Source organism: Capra hircus, chromosome 18, assembly GCF_001704415.2.
Source record: "Capra hircus breed San Clemente chromosome 18, ASM170441v1, whole genome shotgun sequence".
Taxonomy (NCBI): domain Eukaryota; kingdom Metazoa; phylum Chordata; class Mammalia; order Artiodactyla; family Bovidae; genus Capra; species Capra hircus.
Genome location: NC_030825.1, coordinates 47,072,746 through 47,085,746, shown reverse-complemented (window position 1 = coordinate 47,085,746; position 13,001 = coordinate 47,072,746).

Below are 13,001 nucleotides of genomic sequence, written 5' to 3'. Positions count from 1 at the left end.
TTCTCCAGGGGATCTTCCCAACCCAAGAATTGAACCCAGGTATCCTGAATTGCTGGAGGATTCTTTACCAGCTGAGCCACCAGGGAACAAACCCCAAATGTCTATTCTAATCTTGAGACATCATCAGTTGAATTTCTATAATGAAACACACAGATATAACACCTACACATTTTCTTCTCCCCTCTACTTTCTGCAGAATGGGACTACCATTTTTATTCAGTTTATGGGGATTATATTTCATTAGGCCTGTGTAAGTATGCTCCATTACTGAGCATGGAGGTTCATAGTGATTAAAAGTGAAAAAAGTGAAAGTGTTAGTCACTCAGTTGTGTCCGACTCTTTGCAACCCCATGTACTGTAGCCCGCCAAGGCTCCTCTGTCCATGGAATTCTCCAGACAAGAATGCTGGAGTGGGTTGCCATTCCCTTCTCCAGAGGAATCTTCCTGACCCAGGGATCGAACCCATGGTCTGAGCCATCAGGGAAGCCACTTACGGTGATTACATACTCTGAACTAATTTTTAAACTCAACAACCAAGCAACCCATCTGCCTGGACGCCTTCAGATTTTTTCCTTCTTCCTCTTTCTCCTCCAGTTTTTGCTTCTCTTCTCCCTCTTCCTCCTGCTTCTCCTCACCTTCCTCCTCCTCCTTCCTCTGTTGGTTCTGTTTGCTCAGTTATCAATGTGCCCCTTCACGAATTGTTCCCAGACTCTCCAGAACTCTCTAACTGTTCTCAACAGAATTCCCCCATGGCCAAATTGGCCAGGTCATTTTTTATTCTCTTTTTCCTCTGGATCATTAAAACTGTTTCTTTACCTGAGATTTTAAAATTTAATTTTACTTATTTTTGGCCACGCCATGTGGCAGTGCCTTGGCATGCAAGATCTCAGCTCCCCATCCAGGGATCGAACCCCCACCCCCTCTTCCCTGCATTGGGAGCTTGGAGTCTTAACTACTGAACTGCCTGGGAAGTCCCATAGAATTTTTTTTTTTTTTTTGCACAACTTCCACACAAATATATTCTCACAAAAAAATCAAGTAATAAAAAGAGTCTGAAGGAGAGGAGAAGCTCATGTTATGGCTGGTCCTGGTATCACTTTCCCCCTCTCGTAGGTTGCTGTTTAATTGCTCAGTTGCGTGTGACTCTTTGGGACCCTGTGGACTGTAGCCTGCCAGGTTCCTCTGTCCATGGAATTTCCCAGGCAAGAATACTTGCCATTGCCTTCTCAAGGGAATTTCCTGCATTGGAAGGTGGATTCTTTACCACTGAGCCACCAGGTAATTGCTCGCAATATTTTACTGTAACTCTTTCAGTTGCTGCTGCTGCTGCTGCTGAGTCGCTTCAGTCGTGTCCGACTCTGTGCGACCCCATAGACGGCAGCCCACCAGGCTCCACCACCCCTGGGGTTCTCCAGGCAAGAGCACTGGAGTGGGTTGCCATTTCCTTCTCCAATGCATGCAAGTGAAAAGTGAAAGTGAAGTCGCTCAGTTATGCCCAGCTCTTAGCGACCCCATGAACTGCAGACTCCTCCGTCCATGGGATTTTCCAGGCAAGAGTACTGGAGTGGGGTGCCATTGCCTTCTCTGAACTCTTTCAGTTACCTTTATGCATTTCCATGTGCATACATATTCAAACACTTTGATACCACACTTCTGCTTACCTCTAGATCTTGAAAATGCTTTCGTGTTAATACTAAAGATTTTCAACACCGAATGCCCTGCATTCTACTTGTCAATAACTCCCCTCTGTGAACTGATCATGGTAATTTTCAATTCCTAGTCCATCTTGTTCCAATAATTCTTCTCTGAGGACATATGTGTTAAGTTCTAAATGTTGGGAGGATTAGCTGGGTTTTCTAATTGTGCAAGTAGAGGTGAATTTTAGGAGCCAGCAGATGGCTGAGCCCCAAGACAGAGTCCTAGGCATGCTTACCACTAATTTCTGTCCCCCCTCTTCTGCCTGCCAGCAGGAAGAGCAGCATAGAAGGAGGCCACCTCTCTGAACTGTAATCATTCAGTTCTGGAAGTTTGAAAGCAGTAGGCTGGAGGAGCGAGTGAATGTCCAAAGGTGAGGGTTTACTCCCTAACTCTTCCATGAACACCAGCAGCCTGGACTGTTGCTGCCAACTTCTAAAGGTACAGCTGATGACTTCCTCAAGGCAACTGTATCAAAGTCGAGAGCAGGATCTAAAAAGCATCCTTCAGGCAACCCAACCATTCCATCCACAAAGCAATGTGTACATATATTCACCAAAAGATGTGCTAGAACAGCGGGCCAGTTTCATGAAGACAATTTTTCCATGAACTTGGGCAAGGGGAGGGGTTGGTTTGGGAATGATTCAAGTGCATTACATTTACTGTGCACTTTATTTCTATTATTATTACATCAGCTTCATTTCAGATCATCAGGTATTAGATCCCAGAGGTTGGGGATCCTTGTACTAGAATATTCATAGCAACTTTATTCCTAAGAACCCAGATTGGAAACTACCCAAATGCCCATAAACAGTAGAATGCCAGAATACACTGGGTGTGTATTCACCCAATGAGTTCAGTTGGAAAAGATCTGAGCTGTACCTTTCTGATACGTGCACTTTTCAGTGATGCATTAGTTGCTCAGTCATGTCTGACTCTTTGTGACCCCATGGACGGTAGCCCGCCAGGCTCCTCTGTCCACAGGATTTCCCAGGCAAGAATACTGGAGTCGGTAGCCATTCCCTTCTCCAGGGGATATTCCCAACCCAGGGCTCAAACCTGGGTCCTCCTGGATTGCAGGCAGATTCTTTGAGTCATGGTAGACCTATCATACTTCAATAAATTGTTTTTAAAACTCAAAGATTACCCTCTGGTGCTTCCACTGCATGGAGTGTGGATTCAATCCCTGGTCGGGCAACTAAGATCGAGCATGCCTCACGGTGCAGCCAAAACGTTAAAAAAAAAAAAAAGAGAGAGAGAGAATTTGAGATACCTGGTAGTCCAGTGGCTAGACTCCTCACTCCCAATGCAGGGGCCCAGGTTCAATCCCTGGTCAGGGAGTTAGATCCCACATGCTGAAACTAAGAGTTAGCATGCCACAATCAAAGATCCTGCATACAGCAATGAAGATTGATGATCTTGAGGGCCACAGCTAAGACCTAGTGTACCAGATAAGTAAATAAATACATAAATGCTTAAAAAATGTCAAAGGTTACCTTTAGGAAACAAAAACCACACACACACACACACACACACACACGCGCGCGCACGCGCGCTCACCTTTCCTTCAATTTATTAAGCCTTGGCTCCTCCATGCATGCTGACCTTTCCTTCAATTTATTAAGCCTTGGCCCCTCCAGCCACTTTCTGCTCCATACCATCTGTGGCCACCTGTGCGCCTTATAAACACTCCACACCAGCTGGAGGCAGCCTTCAGTCTTCCTAGGGTGTCACACTTTTTCTTATAGTTGTTAGTTCCTGGAATCCATGTTTTTCTCTCCCTTTTTGTTTTAGGGGAGAAGTGATGGAGAACATATCTGATTTAAAAAATAGGAACACAGGTTACAAATTTCCAGTTTCACCATCAACATGAACCCATTTGTTTTGACTATCTATGCATTCTCTAGTGGCTTAGTTGGTAAAGAATCTGCCTGCCATTGTAGAAGACCCAAGGTCTGGAAGATCCCTTGGAGAAGAAAATGGCAACCTACTCCAGTATTCTTGCCTGGGAAATCCCATGGACAGAGGAGCCTGCTGGCTACAGTCCATGGGGTTGCAAAGAATCAGACACAACTGAGCAACTAACACTTTCACAACAACTTTCAAAACATATGCAAACACAACTTGCTTGCCACTGTTCTGTCTCCTTTCTGTCTTGTATTTTGAGATGTTTTAATTTTTGCTGGGTTAGAGTTCCAGGACTTCCTATGGTATGATAGATGAGTGGTTAACTTAAATCCTGGATAAAATAAAAAGATTTTGTAATTGGAACACATGAACAATCTTAATAGGGATAATATTTTTGTGTCACTGTCTCAATGGTCTGTAGCCATTTTCTCAAGTCCATGCTCAGTGATGGCAGTAAGTCTGGTGCCAGCCTAATTTTCTCTCCTTTAAAAAAAAAAAATTTTTTTTAGGCCCCATCTCAAGGCTTTCAGGATCTTAGTTCCTCAACCAGGGATTGAACCTGTGCCCTCTGTAGTGGAAGTGTGAAATTCTAACCTTTGGATCACCAGGGAATTCCCTGTTTCTCTCCATTTAAGTAACTGTCTAGGACTTCCAGGGTTGTTTGTCTTACTCTTAGAATTCAGGAACTTCACCAGAACAAGCCTAGGAGTGTGTGTGTGTGTGTGTGTGTGTGTGTGCGCGTGTGTATGTGTTGTGCACCGTTCTGTCAGAAACTTTGTGAATTCTTTCCATGAGCAGTATTTTACCCAGCTTGGGAAAATTATATCTTATTATTACCTTGTTACTTCCTTTCTTTTTCTGAAGATTCCTATCTAATATCTATTAGATCTCCTGGACCTTTTAAATAATTTTTTTTCTTGTGTTGTTGTTTTCTTGTTTTTCTCTGAATTCAACTTTCTATTTAATTATATGGACCAACAAATTAGTTGTTTATTTCGATTCTGCCCAGGTAGCACTAGTAGTAAAGAACCAGTGCAGGAGACATAATAGACTCGGGTTCAAATCCCTGGGTAGAGAAGATCCCCTGGAAGAGGAAATGGCAACCTATTCCAGTATGCTTGCCTGGAGAATCCCATGGGCAGAGGAGCCTGGTGGGCTACAGTCCATAGCGTTGCAAAGAGTCAGACACAAGTGAACCAACTTAGCACGCAGCATGCATGCACTGTATATCAAGTTTAGATTTGTTGAATATTTTAAAATTATTGATACATATAAATTAAATAATTTAAAAAATAATTTAATTTAACTAATAAATTTTGTAGGGTTCAGTTCAGTTCAGTTGCTCAGTTGTGTCCGACTCTTTGTGACCCCGTCAATTGCAGCATGCCAGGCCTCCCTGTCCATCACCAACTCCCAGAGTTTACCCAAACCCACGCCCATTGAGTCAGTGATGCCATCCAGCCATCTCATCCTCTGTCATCCCCTTCTCCTCCTGCCCCCAATCCTTCCCAGCATTAGGGTCTTTTCCAATGAGTCAACTCTTTGCATGAGGTGGCCAAAGTATTGGAATTTCAGCTTCAACATAAGTCCTTCCAATGAACACCCAGGACTTGATATCCTTTAGGATGGACTGGTTGGGTCTTCTCACAGTCCAAGGGATTTTCAAGAGTCTTCTCCAACACCACAGTTCAAACGCATCAATTCTTCAGCGCTCAGCTTTCTTTATAATCCAACTCTCACATCCATACCTGACTAACAGAAAAACCATAGCCTTGACTAGATGGACCTTTGTTGGCAAACTAATGTCTCTGCTTTTAAATATGCTATCTAGGTTGGTCATAACTTTCCTTCCAAGAAGTAAGCGTCTTTTAATTTCATGGCTACAATCACCATCTGCAGTGATTTTGGAGCCCCCCAAAATAAAGTCTGACACTGTTTCCACTGTTTCCCCATCTATTTCCCATGAAGTGATGGGACCAGATGCCATGATCTTAGTTTTCTGAATGTTGAGCTTTAAGCCAACTTTTTCCCTCTCCACTTTCACTTTCATCAAGAGGCTTTTTAGTTCCTCTTCACTTTCTGCCATAAGGGTGGTGTCATCTGCATATCTGAGGTTATTGATATTTCTCCCGAAATCTTGATTCCAGCTTGTGCTTCTTCCAGCCCAGCATTTCTCATGATGTACTCTGCATGTAAGTTAAATAAGCAGGGTGAAAATATACAGCCTTGACATACTCCTTTTCCTATTTGGAACCAGTCTATTGTTTTATGTCCGGCTCTAACTGTTGCTTCCTGACCTGCTCAGTTAGAGACCTCTCTCTTTAATAAAGAACTCTTTTCTCTTCCACAAATTCCATGGAAGCCCCTAAGCTAATTAGATGATCAATTAGAGAACTTCTGAGGTCTCTTGGGAGAGTCACAATGTTCTTTTGCAGGCTGCTGGTGGCACGTTCCTTTCACAGGCTAGATAGGAGGTTCTTGGGAGCAGCAGGCAACAAACTTTTGCTCCTGAGTACCCATTATGAAGAGAATGGCAAATGTTTCCTTCTGTTTTGGACACAGTGCCAGAATGAGCTTTCTTGTTGTTGTTCAGTCGCTCAGTCATGTCCGACCCCACTGAAGCATGCCAGGGTTCCCTATCATTCATTATCTCCTGGAGTTTGCTCAAACTCAAGTCCATTGAGTTGATAGTGCCATCCAACCATCTCATCCTCTGTTGCCCCCTTCTCCTCCTACCCTCAATCTTTCCCAGCATCAGAGTCTTTTCAAATGAGTCAGTTCTTCACATCAGGTGGCCAAAATATTGGAGCTTCAGCATCAGCCCTTCCAATGAATATTCAGAGTTGATTTCCTTTAGGATTGACTGGTTTGACTACCTTGCTGTCCAAGGGATGCTCGTAGAAAAAGTTTGAGCCACAAATACACACATACACAAACTGGCTTCACAATTATTGACTGAATATTTGGAATTCATAAAAATTCAAATAAATCTCATAATAATGTAACCAATGTCATCACTAGGTCAGCTGTTAAATTTAGTATTCATAAAAAGTGTAGTATCCATTGAATAACAACTTGGATGTCAGACTTCCCCCATTCCAAGAATTCTCTAACATGCGAAATGGTTGCCAACAAATCTTACCCAGGCTTCCCTGGTGGCTCAGTGGTAAAGAATCTGCCTGCCAGCGCAGGAGCCACAGGAGCCACCGGTTTGATCCCTGGGTCAGGAAGATCCCCTGGAGGAGGGCATGGCCACCCACTCCAGTATTCCTGCTAGGATAATCCCATGGATAGAGGAGCCAGGTGGGCTATATAGTCTGTGGGATTGAAAAGAGCTGGACACAATTGAACAGGCTCAAAAGGTGGAATCTTGGTGCGTTTAATCTGTTGCTCTGTGTAGAAAACCTACCCTGTCCTTGGTTTTCCCTAGGTCCAACCTCAGAAGTTGGGAGCCCTGCTTCTTTTTCCTCTTCCCCAGGCAACCTAAGGAAAGAGGTTGCTACCAGAGGGGAATCTCAACTGGCAATTTCAGGGCCAGAGGCATAACACCTAGGGGTCTGTTAGAAATGCAAACTCATTGGTCCTGTCTCAGACCTGCTAAATCGGTCTTTGGGGATGTAGCTCAGAAAACTGCTTCAAGAAGCCCTCCAGGAGATTCTGATGGCGCTCCTTCGCGTCTACTGCCCCATCAGCTGGCTGGCTGACCTCTCCTACTTCTTAGAGCAAAGCCGAGGAGATTCTTCCAATGGCTGATGGCCACACCCTTGAAACTATTTTGTTATCCTTTCCCACTGTTTTTGGACATAAAACCCTAAGCTGAAGAGCCTCTGTACTTCCAGAACCCAAAGAACCTCCTAAAGACAAAGTCCGGAGTTCAAAGTGAAGCTCCAGAGGGTCCTTGGCACTTGTACCCTTTCTCATTCATTCCTCTAGTCTGGTGTTTCTCAAACTTTAGCTTGCATTGGAATTGCATGGAGGGTGTATTAAAACAGATTTCAGGCACCACTGGGGTTTCATACTCAGAAAGTCTGGGGGTGGGCAAGAATTTGCTTTTTAATGAGATTTCCAGGTGATGTTGGCTCTGCTGGTCAGAGGACCATGCTTTAAAAACCACTGTTTAGGTCCAATTCTTCCCCTGGAGGTTCCATCTCCGGCTTTCTCTATCAAGGCTGATCATTCTTTGAGCTCCTGCCACTCTCCTGTGTCATACTTTGCTGACAGCCCCCACCCTCTGCATCTCTTCCATCCTATGACATTATGGGCTGTCACTGGAAGGCTGTCACTTTCAGCCATGGCTTTGGTCCCATCCCCAAAGTTCTCCCAGAGCAAACATCATGAAGGCACATTTCCCTTCCATCATCACAGACCAGGAAAGCTAACAAGAACAAGTGGGTCACAGATGAGACCTTTTCAATACGGGTCACTGTGCTGAATATGGAATCATGAGGGTCCTCAACATCTTACAATTTTCTCAGCCAAGAGAAACACTCAACCAAAGAATCTCCAAGCCAAGGAACCAGCAACAGAGGCATCCTTCGATCATTCAGCCTCTGTTCAAGGGGATGAGTGCAGGCAGTTCACTTTCTTGCATCAGCGCCACACACAAGGCTATTAATTCAAAGGAAGCTGTCAAAGTGAAAAACTCTCAGGAGGACTTGCTGGCTTGCAGACTGTGTGTGTGTTTGAATATGTACAGTCGTGTGCGCTGTTTATGCATCTTGATCTATCACTGAGTCCAGCTACCTGGCCCTTGTTTCTGTTCCTGTTCTTACCAACCTCCTTCTCGCCCCAGGACCTTTGTATGAATGCTTGCTGTTCTCCCTGCCTGAAACTCTTTTCTCCAAATATTCTAGGGAATGGCTCTTCTTGTACTTCAGGTCTCAGCTTAGATGTTCCTTCTCAGAGGAACGTTTTCTGCCTATTCAACCCCACTCTGCAGTCCCGTGTGGGCCCTGGGGATCCCTCTCCCTCCCCGTTCTAGTTATTCCTCGTAGGTCTTAATCCTTCATTAAATCGTTTAATCTATTTGTTTGGGTGTTTTTTCCCCTTCTCTCCCAGCGACTGTAAATTCCAGGAAAGCCATGATCTTGTCTGCCTTAGTTACCACACGGTCCTCAGTGCCCAGCCTAAGTCTAGTGTTCAGCAGGATCCTCGTAGGCATATCAATCGGCCTTTTGCACTCAGATTCAATCTGAAAGTTAGACCCACACACTGTATGTTGAGCCAATCAGGAATTCAAGTTGGGAACGACAACGTAAAGGGCGAATACCTAGTCCAGTTTTCCACCGAATCAATTAAGAAGTCAAGAAGAAAGGGGATTGGCTAGGTAACACTACTTACCTACACTGAACCAATCAGAAGCCGGGTCTGAGCACGGGCGGCACAACTATCCGGGAACAGCCAATCATAATGCAGTGGTGGTCAGTAGGGAAACCACGCCCAGTAACTCAAATCCCGGAGACTGCCTCCAGGACTGAGAGGGGAAGGGAAGTTCTAGATACGTTAACTAGGTTTGTGATGGGTTATCAGAAAATTTAAGTGTGTATATGTGGAGGGTGTTGGGAGAGTTAAGAGGAGGAAAGTAGTTAGAGGGAGATACGGAGTGGGTAATGGGGCAGGGTACAGAGGAGTTACCAGAGGATAGAGGAGGGTTGAATCGTGCTATAGGGCCAATCGAAACTGTTGTATAGGCACATATATGGTATGGTGGGTTCTGGTTTGGTGTGCTGCCCCCTAGTTTGGGGCAGTGTCTTGTTTTCAGTGCCTTACTAGGTAGAGGGATTGGTTCGGACAGTCTTCATTTCTTGGGAACTCAGATATCCCCTCTTTGGGTCCCATTTCCCCCGTCTACAGATTGCACCTGCTCAGCGTCTCCTCCTCTGGCCAAGGTCCATGGCTACTGAAACTGACCCCAAGGACCGAGACTCCAAGATTGCTCCTGTGCAGGTTATCCCACCGCAGCAGGTCCCCCCGATGCAGAAGGTCTACCAGATGCAGGCAGTCATCCTGATGCCCTTGAATCCCCCGGAGAATGATTATTTGTTTCTCTCCATCATTTCCTTCTTCTTCTTCATTCTGCTGGCAATCCCGGCCCTCTTGTTCTCCTTCAAGGTGGGCACCACTCAGCTACCACCAAATCCTGTTGCCCCCAGATCTGCCTTCTCTGTCCCATCCCATCTTCCTGCTCCTCCCTAACAATCCCTTTTTCTTCCTCCTGGGAAGATTTACTCCTGCTTCACCATGTAGCTGCCCTTGTTCCTTCCCAGGAGCCCCTTCTCTGCTCCCCACTCCTGTGTTCTCCCAGACTCACACCCTCATCCTGGCTCCCTTCTTTCTTCCTTTTTCCACTGAGGGGCTGACCCCCGCACTTTACACCCCCACACCGTAGATACTGATCGTTCACACCGCACCTCTCCCCAGGGATGCCCTTCCCTCACCTCCTTTCTCCTTGGAAACACTGCCACCAGCTTGCCTTCATCCCCACAGACCCGTGAAGCCAACATCCTTGGGGACCAGAGGAAAGCACAGAGAAATTCCAGACTGGCCTTGGGCTTCAGCATCTCGAGCATCCTGGTGGGCTCCACTCTCATTATTTCCTCCATTGTTGTCAGAGCCATGAAGCAAGAATGAGGTCGTCCTGAAAGTTCAGCTCCCTCAGAGAGTTATGAACTGTACCTCTTGGGGCCTCTTGGAGCCTTTGAACTTGAACATCAGTAACCTACCTATACCGGGGGAAGTTCCCCACCATTGGATTTTTGAAAGCAATAAAGTTTATGAGGAAGTTTCTGTTTTCCTTTCATCTGTATGTATGTGTATGTGCACACATGTTCTCATGCCCCTGCATGTCCACTTCCAGGGGGCTTATTTACACATTCAGTGAATATGCAAATCATTTATTGGGCAACCGCTCTACTATGTCAGGCAGTTTTAGGCCTTAGTGATTCAGTGCTGATTCAAGAGATGAGGGATCTACCTCCATAGAACTTGCTATATTTTAAGGACACAGAAAAAAGGGTAAAATGTAAAGCAAGAAGATGGTTCTGGGTCTCCTCTGTCTAACAGAACATTTGGCAATGATAGAAATGCTTTGTAATCCACTCTGTCCAATATGGTACCCACTAGTCACAGGTGAGTGTTGAGCACTGGAAATGAGGCTAAGTGCAACTAAGGAGCTCAGTGTTTAATGTAACTTGATTATAATTAATTTAAATTAAATTGGACACATATGGTTAATGGCCACTGTCCTGGACAGCACAGTTCTAGGTAGTGTTAACATTATGAAGAAGAAAAAAATTGGGAGAATAGGAAGAGGGACTTATGACAGAGTGGCTAAGGAAAACCCTCACTGGAGAGCTGATATCTGAGCTGTGGTCTGAAGTGAGAGGAGGCGAGAGCCTTAGAAAGTTCTGGAAGAGAGTTCTAAGCAGAACAGCAAGTGCAAAGTCCCCAGGGCAGGAAGGAGCCTGGCTTGTCCCCAGAAGAAAAAGAAGACTAGTGCAACTGGGGTGGAGCAATGGGAGGGCTACAGAATAAATTCAGAGGGTGGGCAGAAGGCAGGTCACAGAGAGGCTGGAAGGTCACAGGAAGAAGGTTGGATTTTAAATGTGAAGTGGTACATATACACAATGGAGTATTACTTAGCCATTAAAAAGAATACATTTGAATCAGTTCTAATGAGATGGATGAAACTGGAGCCAATTATACAGACTGAAGTAAGCCAGAAAGAAAAACACCAATACAGTATACTAACACATATACATGGAATTTAGAAAGATGGCAATGATGACCCTGTATGCGAGACAGCAAAAGAGACACAGATGTGTAGAGCGGACTTTTGGACTCTGAGGGAGAGGGAGAGGGTGGGATGATCTGGGAGAATGGCATTGAAACATGTATACTATCATGTAAGAAACGAATCGCCAGTCTATGTCCGATGCAGGATACAGGATGCTTGGGGCTGGTACACGGGGATGACCCAGAGAGATGTTATGGGGAGGGAGGAGGGAGGGGAGTTCATATTTGGGAACGCATGTACACCCGTGGTGTATTCATGTCAATGTATGGCAAAACCAATACAGTATTGTAAAGTAAAATAAAGTAAAAATTAAAATTTAATTGAAATACAAAAAAAAAAAGTGAAGTGAAGCTATTACAGGTATTAAACAGGGAGAACACAGACCCTGGGCTCTGTTTTTAAAAGAGTTCCATGTCTAAATCGAATGTAAAATATCTTTGAATAGGTTCTGTTACCAACTCCAATTTTGGAGGGGTGATCCCCACACTTATAAGCTACTGTCAGACACTAGCTGGATGTCCTGTGTGCATGGGTGCTCAGTTATTCAGTTGTGTTCAACTTTTTGGGACCCCACGGACCATAGCCCACCAGGCTTCTCTGTCCATGGAATTTTCTATGCAAGAGTACTGGAGTGGGCTGTCATTTTGTTCTCCAGGATGTCCTACAATTAAACCCAATTCTGACACTGCTTGGTGCTAGCACCAAATTCCACAGTTTGAGGGCTCAGTCCTGCAAGGCAGCTCCCACCCTCCCCAACCACTTCAGATGCCAGTCACAAGCCTGACCACCCAGGTACAGATTGAAGTTTCCTACAACCCCTTCCTGAGACTTCAGACACCAGTCCCCAGTCTGGGTTGTTACCTGTAAGTCTAACTGACTGGTTGTAAATCAGAGGTTCTTACAACCTCCTCCTCAGGACTGATTAATTAGAGGGGTTCATAGAATTCAGAGAAACAACTTACTTAGTAGATTCAGTTCAGTTCAGTCACTCAGTCGTGTCTGACTCTTTGTAACCCCATGGACTGCAGTATGGCAGGCTTCCCTGTCCATCACCAAGTCCCAGAGCTTGCTCACACTCAACATCCATCGAGTCAGTGATGCCGTCCAACCATCTCATCCTCTGTCATCCTCTTCTCCTTCCTTCAATCTTTCCCAGCATCAGGGTCTTTTCAAATGAGTCAGTTCTTCCCATCAGGTGGCCAAAATATTGGATGGAGCCTCAACTTCAGCATCAGTCCTTCCAATGAATATTTAGGACTGATTTCCTTTGGGATTGACTGGTTTGATCTCCTTGCTGTCCAAGGGACGCTCAAGATTCTTCTCCAATACCACAGTTCAAAAGCATCAATTCTTTGGCACTCAGCTTTCTTTATAGTCCAACTCTCACATCCATACATGACTACTAGAAAAATCATAGCTTTGACTAGATGGACTTTTGTCAGCAAAGTAATGTCTCTGCTTTTTAATAGGCTGTCTAGGTTGATCAGAGCTTTTCTTCCAAGGAGCAAGTGTCTTTTAATTTCATGGCTGCAGTCACCATCTCCAATGATTTTGGAGCCCAAGAAAAGAAAGTCTGTCACTGTTTCCATTGATTCCCCATCTA